Source organism: Acomys minous, assembly GCF_964271855.1.
Source record: "Acomys minous genome assembly, chromosome: 4".
In the NCBI taxonomy this organism is placed as follows: domain Eukaryota; kingdom Metazoa; phylum Chordata; class Mammalia; order Rodentia; family Muridae; genus Acomys; species Acomys minous.
Window position 1 is genome coordinate 88,146,473 of NC_140486.1, and position 12,396 is coordinate 88,158,868.

At 42.4% G+C, this 12,396-nt stretch overlaps 1 long non-coding RNA gene across 2 annotated transcripts in view; it reads left to right on the plus strand.

The window, feature by feature from the left end:
• The first annotated feature begins 96 nt into the window (after positions 1 to 96).
• The window catches only part of LOC311596350, a 76,105-nt gene continuing 63,805 nt past the window's right edge, over positions 97 to 12,396 (plus strand). For both annotated transcript variants that reach the window (XR_014778804.1, XR_014778805.1), the window contains exon 1: positions 97 to 2,863. This is a non-coding gene — a long non-coding RNA (uncharacterized lncRNA). The remainder of the gene's footprint in view (positions 2,864 to 12,396) is intronic.

Genomic DNA, 12,396 nt, shown 5'->3' on the forward strand with positions numbered 1-12,396 from the left:
GTAGACTCCCTGGGTACAGATGCACAGTTGTACGCCTTGGGCTTTACAGTGGCCTGCACAGTGTAAATTCGGATCACCTGCCACAATAGCCGGCTTGCTAACCATTGATAGATACTCCTTCCTGACTCTCTTCTCTCCACAATTGTTAGTGGTTTCTTTTTCATTTGTCACAGACTCTTCTTATCCTAGTGTGCTGTCTCATTCTTTCTAGAAGAACTCAAATGGAAACACTCCCTTTGATGTGCCAGACTGAGGGCACCTCCTACTTCCTTGCTCACGGCTCAACAACGCCCACATCTTAGGGAACAACTCTTTATTGAGTGAGCCCCCTCCATGTAACTTTAAAAAATTCTATACATGTCTGTGGAACCCGTGACAAGTCATACCAAAAATGTGACCTGTTTCCTGTCCTCTGTCCTTATCCCATCCCTAGCACAGCCTTGGGACACTGAGCCTTCTGAGTCTGACTTAATGGTGTCTTCCAATCAATACATTTCTCTACTCTGTAATATCTGTTTTATTTGCAGTTAAGTTTGCAGTCCTCACAAGGGGAGGCCACTTTTTCCTCCATTAAAAAAAAATGACTTTTATTGACTTATTGGGTAGATAAGATTTCCCCTGTGCCAAAGAAGATGGGCTGTGCCCAGACTCTGTTAGTTAACCTTCGTGCTATGGAAAGAAGATCTGGGAGGTTTGAGATTTACCAGAAGAGTGAACACGTCAGTATCAACATTAAGCCTCCTCCTTCCGGGCCTGTGATTGCGCTAAGATGAGGAGGTAACTTCCCTGTCTGTTTCACCAGAAGGCAAGTGACGACGCCTTTCACTCCATGCCGTGTTTTCTTTCTCTCTGCCTCCATGCTTAGTGACTATGATTCCAGGATCCGAATCCTAACAGCTGACCACCTTGCCATATGTTCTATCTGTGGAAGAGAAACAGACTGGGAGCCAGTCTAGAAATAATCCAGATGCCAACCCATACGGACTTTTCACTTTCTTGGTCTTTCAAAATCTAACCATTGCTCTGTCATTTGCAGGGAGTGGTCTAATTGAGACCCAGCATCATCCCTTTTCCCTTATGGTCTTCAGCACGATGTTACCTTTGACTGTTTAAAAAAACTTCTCAAGAAGCTAGAAGCTGCGGTCAGGCTGGTTCAATGGGAATTATGGTCCCTGAGAGTAGAGATGGCAAAAAAACCATGAATGTCTGACTCTTTCTCTGGAGAAAGGTGTAAGAGGATTAAAAACAGCTTTCTAGTTTCTTATGGAAAAAAGCCATTGTGGTGCTAACAATGAACACAGTGACATCTAAGTATAGTTTCTGGTGAGTGTACTCAGGCTTAAAGTGTGATTTCTCCTTAGCATGCCTGTCGGTATTCTGCTATATTTGGCCTTGTAGTAATGACCCAAGGTGACTGCAAAATGTGACTGCAGTCTATGACTGAAAAATGTAGCCCTCTTCTTTTCAGCCATTATCGCAACAGTGTGGAGCCCACTGAAAATGCTTTCTTGTGGCTAAGAACCTCATGTGCAGTCCAAAACTCTTACATAAATTCCAGTAAAATACCCAGTATAAAACCCAAGTAGTTCCAGGTCCACTCAAAGAAATGATAGTTGGTCAGAAATCAGGTTCATCTGAAAAGCACATTTTTCTTAGTCTTTGAGGCCATGCCCTGGTAGAGATGGGCTCTATCTGAAAACAAAACTTCACAGCAATGGGATGGAGATCCCTTTTCTTACGACGAAGGGCTCCTCCATTCATGGAGGCAGCTACTGAGAAGCAACCCCTTTCTTTCTTCTTCCCTAGGCAGTCCGCGGCGTGCCTCTTTCATCTTCTCTCACACGTTCCGGCTTGACGCAGTTGGTGTGACCTCTCTCTTCCTTCTTCTCAGCATCCCTGTACTGAGCTCTTATGGCTGCTGCAGCAAATGCCCAGAGACTTGGCAGCTCCGCTGCTGTAAGCCTATGCACATTTATTCTGCTATTGTCTTGGAGGCTGGAGTTTGAAAGGTACTTTTACTGAGCTCAAGCCAAAGTGTTGGTAGCTCCAGAGAAAGAACCCGTCGTCTTGCCTTGAACCTTCTGACCTGTGCGTCTGTCACTTCCGTCTCTACGCCCATAGTTACATTGTCTTCTCTTCCGTGTCAGGTCTCCTTCTGCCTTTCTCTTATCACAATTTATATTTAGGGCCCAGAGGTTTTTGGGTTTTGTTGTTGTTTGTTTATTTGTTTGTTATCTGAGGTAGGGTTGCTCTGTGTAGCCCTGGCTGTCCTGCTAGCTCTGTAGCCCAATCTGACCTCAAACTCAGAGAAATCTGCCTGCCTCTGCCTCCCAAGTGCCAGCACTTGAGTTAAAGGCATGCGGCATCATTGCTTGGTTTAGGGCCACGGTTTGATTCAAGGTAATTTCCCATCGATTATCAACTTGGTGAGATTTAGAATCGTCATGGAAACAAATCTCTAGGCATTTCTGTGAGTAAGCATAGTTTAGTTTAGGTGAGGTGACCCAGTGTGGACCGTATTGCCCCGTGGGCTGAGGTCCTGGACTGATTAAAAAGAGAAAGGCGAGCCAAGGAGAAGCAGTCACAGCGCTTTGCTCCCAAGTGTGGATGTCACGTGACTTAGACACTGAGGCTGTTAACGGCGAGGGGAGAATCCCCTCCTCTGTTTTCAGTGTTGGTTTCTATACTTAAGAGCCTTTGCATCTTTCTCTACGTTGTTGTCTCTGAACCTCTGCGGCTTTCTTTGCAAGAGGTTTTGTTTCTGTGTCCCAAGTATGAGTCTCACAATCCTGTACAGAACTACTAACTCCAGCCCCTTTTCCGTGAAGGGCCAAGGGCCGTGGGCTTCAGCACCGTGGGCAAGGTAAACGTGACTCTGTCAATGCTAGCTGTGCTGCCCTTACTTTTACAGAAAGCACTCAGTAGGCCTAGTGAGTTCTTTGTCAGTTAAGCTGCTGAGGGAAAATGGTTCTTAAAAGGCAGCCCATTGATGACTCAGCATACTCTCAAGCCAGGAGAAGGAGGAAACGGCTCAGTTGCTCCAGGAGTAGCCAGAAGTAGCTAGAGGTAGGCAGGAGCAGCCAGGAGAAGCCCTGTCTTTTATGTCTCATCACTGTGAAATAAGGTGGTTCTTTTGCTTTGTTGTTGTAGTTGTTGTTGGTTTTTTTGTTTGTTTGTTTGTTTGTTGCTGCTTTTTTTTTTCCTTTCTGGAGGAATTTGCCAAAATTCTAAAAAATGGTGACATTAGCTTTCTAATGCTTGCTTGCTTCTTCACTTGTTGGAAGTGGGCTAGATTTAATTAAGTTATTTTAGGTCAGAGTTTTCCATCTAATGGAAACTAGGGTGAGTGTCTTCCGGTTCCCTCCAACCCCTGTGTGCATTAAACACCATGGTGTCTGAATCTAATTCCTTGCCACACTCAGGAAAAACACTTATTTCTGGGAATCATTCTTCTGGCAAAGAAACCCAAGTGGTGAACACGAGGGGCCACCGACTGCCTTCCAGCCGTGGTTTGGATCTGGTCTAACATTTCCAAAACAGCTGTGATAGCCAATCCTTTTGGGATGTAAGGATCAAAGGAGTAGTTTAAAATAATCAGACTGACTCTGCATTGCTCTCTTCCCTGTCTGACTCCGTTTCCTCATCCTAAAGAAACAATTATATTAATCTGGATTTAAAGCAAATTATTACAGAAATCTAACTGTCCCGAGTTTTAACTGTCTAAAGCAATCAGTTATATGCTAGTAGAAGCTAAGTCCGAGGCATCAAATCTGCTCAAAAGAGGAAAAGTATTTACAAAGCTCAGCAGGATAGATCTGTGTCCCCAATTATAGATGCTCCAAAGACTCCCATCCCAACATTACAGATTGCCTAAAAGAGCAAAGTGCCCCTCCCCCCTCTGCCTCTATTCCTACAGAGAATAGAAGCCGACTAGAAACGAATGCCCATCTCCTTCTGTGTTTGATTTACCCTGTCTACCTCCACGCACGCTATGGAGCCAGAATAGGAAGAAGACTACAAGAGAGGGAGGGGAAGGTTCTGGGTGGCAGTGGGTGGCAGTGGGTGCATGGCGGCCAGCTGGGTGTGAAGACTCTTCCTGCCCTTCATGAAGACTGGCCCCACCTCTAAAGTCTCCCTGTGCCACACCCGGTGCCCACCAGTTCTGCATTCTGCCTTGACCAGGTAACTGGTGTAACCTTTTTTTTCCATTCTAGTAAACTTTTTTGTAGCATATAAAATATGCTGCTCAATAGTTGTTTCATTTAAAAAAAAAGATATATTTAGTATGTATGCAATGTTCTGCCTGCATGTGCGCCTGCCCGCCAGAAGAGGGCGCTGGATCTCGTTATAGATGGTTATGAGCCACCACTATTTTTATGTGTATGAGTGTTTTGTCTCCATGTATGTCTGTGTACCATGTGCGTTCTTGGTGCCCCCAGAAGCCAGAAGAGGGCATGGCATCCTCTGGGACTGCAGTTACAGATGGGTCTAGGTTAGTAAGCATAGGCTAATTTTGTCAGAACAGTTAAATGATCCAAGTATAAATTATGAAAACAACTAAACATTAGAACTCATAGATTAAAGTTTTTGCTTTTTGAAAACTACTATTAAGAAAATAAGACTGGAGAGATGTCTCAGCAGTTAACAGAGCACTGGCTGCTCTTCTAGAGGACCTGGGTTCAATTCCCAGAACCCATATGGTTGCTCACAACTACGTATAACTAAGTTCCAGGGGTTATGAGAACTAAACAGTTATAATCATAAGTTACACAAGAAACAAGTTACTATCACTAGCTAAAATGTTAGTGCAGTGACACTAGGACTATTTTTCAGGTAGCATTTGCTATAAGAGAAGTGGTTCGCATCAGTCACTAATGCTATCAGAATCTGTAGCTTACTCCACCACTACACAACAGCTATAACGTCTTACTTAACCATCTACTGTAGTACAGTCTGGCTTCCAGCTCTGCGCTGCCCACTGCTTGGACTGGCTCCTGAGAAATGCACAAATGTAGAAATGCACACACAAAATAATCCTTGTGCGTAAGCTTCTGTTTGACTATTCTGGTTGCTTTCTCAAACTTTACCCGTCAGTGAAGTATTCTGAATCATTTAGGATCAGTGAAAGATACTGGTGAACATAAAAGACAGAGGGGGTAAGGACTGGTCAGTGTCATTTGGGGAAACTCAGCCTTGAGACAATAATAATATAAAAAAGAAACTCACAACTCTAGGACAACTGAGGATCTGCATGGTCAATGGGTGGCTGTCAATGCATATCAGATAGTGAGGAAATGGGTTGCTTAAGCAGTCTAACCCTTGGTCAGTGTTGGGACTGTTTCCACAGTAATCTTGAAAGGGACACTGAGCATTGGGTGAGCACATCGAGTGAGAGAGGGGGACCTGTTTTATTTTATAAAAATTCCAAATGTTAGCAAACTTTCTATGTGTAACTTAAATCTGTTTCCTTATAATATCACTTGGTTCTAGATCTCACTGTGTGGAACACACACACACACACACACACACACACACACACACACACACACACACACAGCTTCCTCCAGAAGATAGTCCTATTTTCTTCTGTATCCCTTCATATGTTTATTTATTCAAAGCGGGAGAAGCCCATTGTGTGCAAGGCATTCTATCAGATGCCATAGGGAAGTAGAAAATGTAAGTCTTGATTGGGGCCTTCCTGGATCATCATTAGAGATGAACTAGACAATCTAGGACACAGGAAGTGTCCAAGGCAGGTGAAAGCGAAGGGTTAAATAGTCAGCAGGCTAGAAGATTCAAGAGAGCAAAGAGTCCTAAGGAAGAAGTCATCTGTGAATGCACTTTCAGGGATGAGCAGGGCTTTGACAGGAAGAGCTGGGGCTGTGTCAGCATATTCTGCAAGGGGCTATTCCAAGTAAGGGATGATGGGAAGACACAGTTGCCCAATCCTGCTTGTACTTTGAAGGGAACTCCTTACAGTAGCACATTTATAGCCTTGACCAACATGGTACTCATGTTTCCTTCACTAAATGATAGATGGCAGCCATGGAGCTGTTTCTTGAGTAAAAGAACAAATGAAGATTAGCGCCTTGGAGTAGGATGTTCTACATGGGTAGTTTAGTAAGCACAGGCTAATTCTATGGGCAGTTAAATAAACCAGTTATAAATTATAGGGAAAAAAACCTCTAAAAACTAGAATCCATAGATTGAAACATTTGATCTTTTAGAATATTAAGAAAATGGAACTGGAGAGACGGCTCAGTGGTTAAGAACACTGGCTGGTCTTCTAGAGGACCCAGGTTCGATTTCCAGTACCTCATGGTGACTTACAACTGTATGGAACTCCAGTTGCAAGGGATCTGACACCCTCTTCTGGCCTCTGTGGGCACTAGTGGTGTCCTATTACATACAGAAGTGGTACATAGACATACATGCAGGTAAAACACCCATATGCACACAAAATAAAATTAATTAATTGAAAAAAATCAAGTAACAGATCAGTAAAAAATTTTTTAACATATATATCTGACATTAAACATTTTACCAGAATTTATAAATAGTTCTTAGACATCAATAGTAAATAAAAACAGCCCAGTTAAAAATAGGTCGAAGATGTAGCAGGCACTTCAAAGACCTACATATGTCAATAACTACATGATAAAAGCATCCAATAGCAACCCAATGCAAATGAAAACCACCACACCAGCATAGTTCCAGTCACGCAGTAGTGTACCTTAAAGGGCTGGCTTTTCAGAGCGGCTGTACCTCTCATTCAAAATATTGGGAACATTCTTAGTGTTTTGGCTATTTGTATTTGGCCTCCTTGAAGATAACATTTTTCCTATCTTGGTGGGTCTAAAATTCTGAATGTAAATCAATATCTATCATATCTCATTCTCAACTTAATACATCTTCTCTAGACCTAAAAACATCTTAACCCCTAAACAACTAAGCCTAATTGTGGAACTAAACTACCTGGTCTTCAACTCCATCAGAGACTTAGAGAAGGAATAATATTGATTACCTGAGTATCAGGGAGTGCAGGTTAGTAGCTTTCCAAATGAGAAAATGACAGAGACAGTTTGCTACCTGAAGAGTCACTCAAAACTCTCTATAATGTTGGAGGATCATCTTCAGCCTTCTGGCCCAATATACCTGACAGACATTGTGAGGCAGGGAACTACTGAGGACTTGCTTGCCCTGTCTTGGCAGAGTTTCCCCTTCGACTCTGCCTGCATCCAAGTTTGCCCATTTTTAGGCAGAATTCTGTCTGTGGTAGAAATGAGGACATTTTGCCCAGTGTCTTGTTTGCCACATTTGAAACCATTTCCATAAGGAGGTTCTTTGATGCTCATCATCCTCTTTGAGGTAGGCTTGGTGTTGCCAGGAGTTAACCTGTCTCATTGTCAGTGAGTCTTTAAAATAATAAAAACATTTTTAAATGCCAAGAAATAAAATAAAATAGTAAGATCATTTTTGAAAACACTTGGCAATTTCTTGTAAACTTTAATATCCTATCATCCTATGACCTATCAATTTTACTCCCACCCCCACCCCCACCCCCAAAGAAATGAAAAAATACCTGGATACACAAAAACCTGCATGCAAATGTTTAAAATAGCATTATCAATAGTTGAGTAAAAACTAAGAACAAGCAAAATGTTCATCAGCTGACGGATGAATGAATACGTGAATTATGCAATGTATATTCAAGTATGCATGCACACACACATACATATATATAAAACAATGATATAAAGGAAGAAATAATTGGTATATGAAATATTATGAATATACCACAAAAACATCTAGCTCATTCAAAGAAACTGGGTATCAAAGATATTCTGTAACATAATTATATTTATAAGACATTCTAGAACAATTAAAACTTTATTGATAGAAAACAATTGATTCCTGGAATCAAGCTGAGAGTGAAGACAGGAAAAAGTTTTCAGATGTTGAAGAATTATTCCATATCTCAATTTCAATCATGGTTGCATTTCTATATACATTATTCAAAAATCATCAAGCTAAAAACTCTGGACATATTGAAGCCTTTCAAAAATCTAAGAAATGGTGACTGATAAAGAGATTGTTTTATTAGATGACTTTTTAATGAAATAATAAAAACAACTGTCGACTCAAAAGCCAGGAAGGCTCTTAACTGTCTCCTTCCACTGCACTCTGCCTCTGGGAATACTGTTCTCCTAAGAAACCCAGAAGAAATGGAGATTGTCTGAAGAGCATGCCTTTCTCTTCCTTTTCAAAATGCGTCAAAGGATGAATGAAGACTATGGAAGGGAGTGGACTTACTGAGCTGAGGCAGGTCATACATTTCCTTCAGAGAAATCTTGACATCTTAGCAGATGGTGGAATGGAAGAAGAAGAAAAAACAAACAAACAAACAACAACAACAACAAAACACCCTACAGGAGAGAAGGAGACGGAGCTGCTGTAACTTTGGAAATGACAACTTTCTACAGTTTCTTTCGAGATGATAACATCTTCAGTATCTACAGCAAAAGACACAGTGTGCCCTTAGGTGTTCTTTCAGATATGATAAGATCTTATGGAAGAAACTCCCAACTGGATGTGTGCTCATGGTCGGGAACTGTTAAGTACAGATACCAGCTAACTGGTATCCTGTCAGGGCTGCAGGTGAGACCTTTCTCTCTCTCTCTGACTCCCTTTTCCCCTCAGTAGCCCTGACTCATTGTTGTGATCTTTGGCCATGTTCAGATGTATCTAGATTCAGTGTTGTGGTCACTTGGCTGACCTGTCTATAAACTGGTACTTGCACTGATCTAAATTTATGACAGGAATGACTTTGTTATGATAATCTTGGTGTGTCTTCAGAGTCTTTTAATGAGAACAAACAAACAAACAACAAACAACAAAAAGAAAAAGGAAAAAACCTTATACTCCCTTTAGTGAGGAAGGTCCCAGGCAGCAGTGGTTGAATGGGTCCAGGCTCTATCAGATAGCTGAGCCAGAGCACTGTAGCTGAGCCCATATGGAACAATAACTTGGGAAGGAAAAAAAATTAAGGATATTAATCTTTTGCATGTTAAGTTATTTGAACTTTAACTTGGAGGAGAACTTAATTTTTTAGACTATTTTCTTCTGGGAATTTCATAATACGAGGGAGTTTATATGTAAATTTCGAGCATCTTTGAGTTGTTCAAAATGTGTTAGTGGAATCCATTACATTAGTGTTGCCATTTAATCAGCACAATCTCTTGTGTGACACATTGAGCTGCGTAGTTGGGCATAATTTGTGGTGCTGAATGGAAGAGACATCAACTTTTCAGGCTTGGATGTACCACATATTTGGAGTTACCTAGTTGGTGTATAGTCTTGAAGCAATTTTATGCTTCCTTCCACTAGTCAAAAGGGGAAAAGGAAGGGGCAGTCGATGGATAAACAACGTCGTCCTGTGGAAGAAAGCCATACATACTCTCGGCTGATAAGAACATCATGGCTTGTTCATTTCTTTTGTGATTAAATACTTTGACATCAAAAATCAACTCAGGAGACAAGGGGGATGTTTTAACTCATAGTTTCAGGTTGTAGGTCAGCACTGTAAGGAAGTCAGGGAAAGGAACTTTAAGCAGCTCATCATATCACATTCACAGTCAAGATCAGAGAGAAATAAGTGCATATAGTCTCACTAACTTGCGTGCTTGTGCTCATCTCGATTTCTCTACCCTTACTCAGTTCAGGACCCCTTCTCTAGGGAATGGTACCGCCTGCAGTGGGCTGGGTTTCCCCGGCATCAGTAACTTAATTAACATAATCATCTCAAAGCTGTGCCTGTAGGTCTACCCCATGTAGATAATTCCTCATTTGAAAACTGTTTCCCCAGGTGATTCTAGTTTGTGTCAAGTTGACAAAACTCACTATCATATGATTCATCTCTCTCAGAGGTTTAGAGCAAAAAAAAAAAAAAAAAAAAAAAAAAAAGATGGGAAATTCTTGGGGACTCACACTCACCCTCATCCAGTCCCATCATCACCATCCTTTCCCTTCTCTGTAATGTTAGCTGACACCAATGTCCTTGACTGGCTTTCTTATTCGACCCTACTGACCAATAAAAGACATCAATAGGCTCATTTTCTTTAAAAATTTCCCCCTTTTGGAACACTCCTCCATTGCTGATGGGAGTGCAAACTTGTACCACCACTTTGGAGATCAATCTGGCGTTTTCTCAGAGAATTGGGAATAGTGATACCTCAAGACCCTGGCCATATACCCAAAAGATGCTCCACCAGACGACAAGGACATTTGCTCAACTATGTTTACAGCAGCTTTATTCGTTAATATCCAGAAACTGGAAACAACCCAGATGTCCCTCAACCAAAGAACGGATAAAGAAAAATGTGTTACATTTACACAATGGAATACTACTCAGTTATTAGAAACAAAGACATCATGAAATTTGCAGGCAAATTATGGAACCAGAAAATATCATCCTGAGTGCGGTAACCCAGACTCAGAAAGAGACACATGGTATGTACTCACTTATAAGTAGATAGTAGCCGTATATTACAGGACGACCATACTACAGTTCACAGACACAAAGAAGCTAAGTAATAAGGAAGGCCCATGGGGGGATGTTTGAATCTCACTCAGAAGAGGAAATACAATGGGCAGGGGAAATGGCTGAAGAGAGGGAACAGGATCGAAGAGAGGGTGCAAAGAGAAACAAGGGTGGGGATCAGATGTGGGGAGAGCAGGCAGAAGGACAGAGGGCTGGCAGGGAGAAGAGAAGCCATTAGCAGAGGAAAGCTCTGAGACAAATTGGAGACCTGCAACAGGGTAGGCTCTTGGGAGGATACGGGGGGGGGGGTGACTCTAGTTGAGACCCCCAGTAGTGAGAGGTCATGGAGACCGAAGAGGCCACCCTCTAACTAGACAGAACTCCGAGTGGAGGGAGGGGAACACCAACTCACCCACAAATACTTCAACCCCAAATTTACCCTGCCTACAAGATATGCCAGAGAGATGGAAGGAATGTCCAATCAATGCCTGGTCCAACCTGAGATCCACCCCATGGGAGACAGCCAACCCCTGACACTATTAATGACACCTGCTATGCTTGCAGATGGGAGTCTAGCATAGTTGTCTTCCGGGAGGCTCCACCCAGCAGTGGATCAAAACAGTCAAACATTGGACATAGCACAAGGACCCTTGTGGAAGAATGTGGGGAAGGATAGAAGGACAAGGAGGAGGCAGAAGCTCCACAAGAAGACTAACAGAGCCAACTAAACTGGGCCAGGGGGCTTTACAGAGGCTGAGGCACCAACCAAGGACCCTACACATATGTACCAGATGGGCAGCTTGACATTCATGCGGGTCCCCTAGTAAGGGGAGTGGGGGCTGTCTCTGACATGGACTGTTGCATGCTTTTCGGTCACTTGCCCCGGCAGGGCTGCTTTGCCAAGCCACCATGGAATAGGCTGTGCTCAGTCCAGATGAAATTTGATGTGCTGGGATGGTTTGGCAGAGGGAGACTCCTCTTTTTCTGAGGGGTAGGAAGAATGGGAAGGGAGGGTGGGACTGGAAGGAAGAGGAGTGGGGCTATGATTAGGGTATAAGGTGAATAAATAAATAAATAAATACAAATTTAAAAATTGTCTTATTTGAGAATAAATTTTTGTCTTACGTAGTAGATCCTGATTATGGCTCCCCTCCCCCCAGTTCTACCCCTTTCTATCTCTCATTAGAAAAAAAAAGGTTTCTAAGGTACAATAACAAAATAAAATATATGATAGAACAAAAACTAACACCCCAGAATAGGATGAAACAGACAAATAGAAGAAAAGAGCCCAAGGGAAAGCACAAGAAAAGATACAGGTGCAGACACCCACTTGTTCACACCCTCAGGCATTCCATAAAAACCCTAAATCAGAAGCCATAATATATATGCAAAGGATCTGTAGGGTGAGAGAGAGAGAAAAAATAAAATACAAAACAATATGAAAAAAGAAAAAGCCCTGACATGACATTACGAGACAAGGAGCCTCCAAAGACGCCTCTAAGTTCCTTTCCTGTTGGCCATCTACCACTGGACGCTAGCCTACCCTTAAGAGTTGTTTGCTTCATTGGTGAGATTCCCTTGGAGAAAGTTGAATTTCCAACTGTAAGTGCTTATCAGTTGGAGATTGCCTCTGGGTTAGGGATGGGGCATGTGTGCACTTCTTTCAGCTCTAGGACCATGTGGGTTCAATTTATCTACTTGATGGGGTGGAGTTCCTTCCTTCCTTCCTTCCTTCCTTCCTTCCTTCCTTCCTTCCTTCTTTCCTTCCTTCCTTCCTTCTTTCCTCCCTCCCTCCCTCCCTCCCTCCCTCCCTCCCTCCCTCTCTTACTCTCATTATGATCTGGCTGTGCAGACAA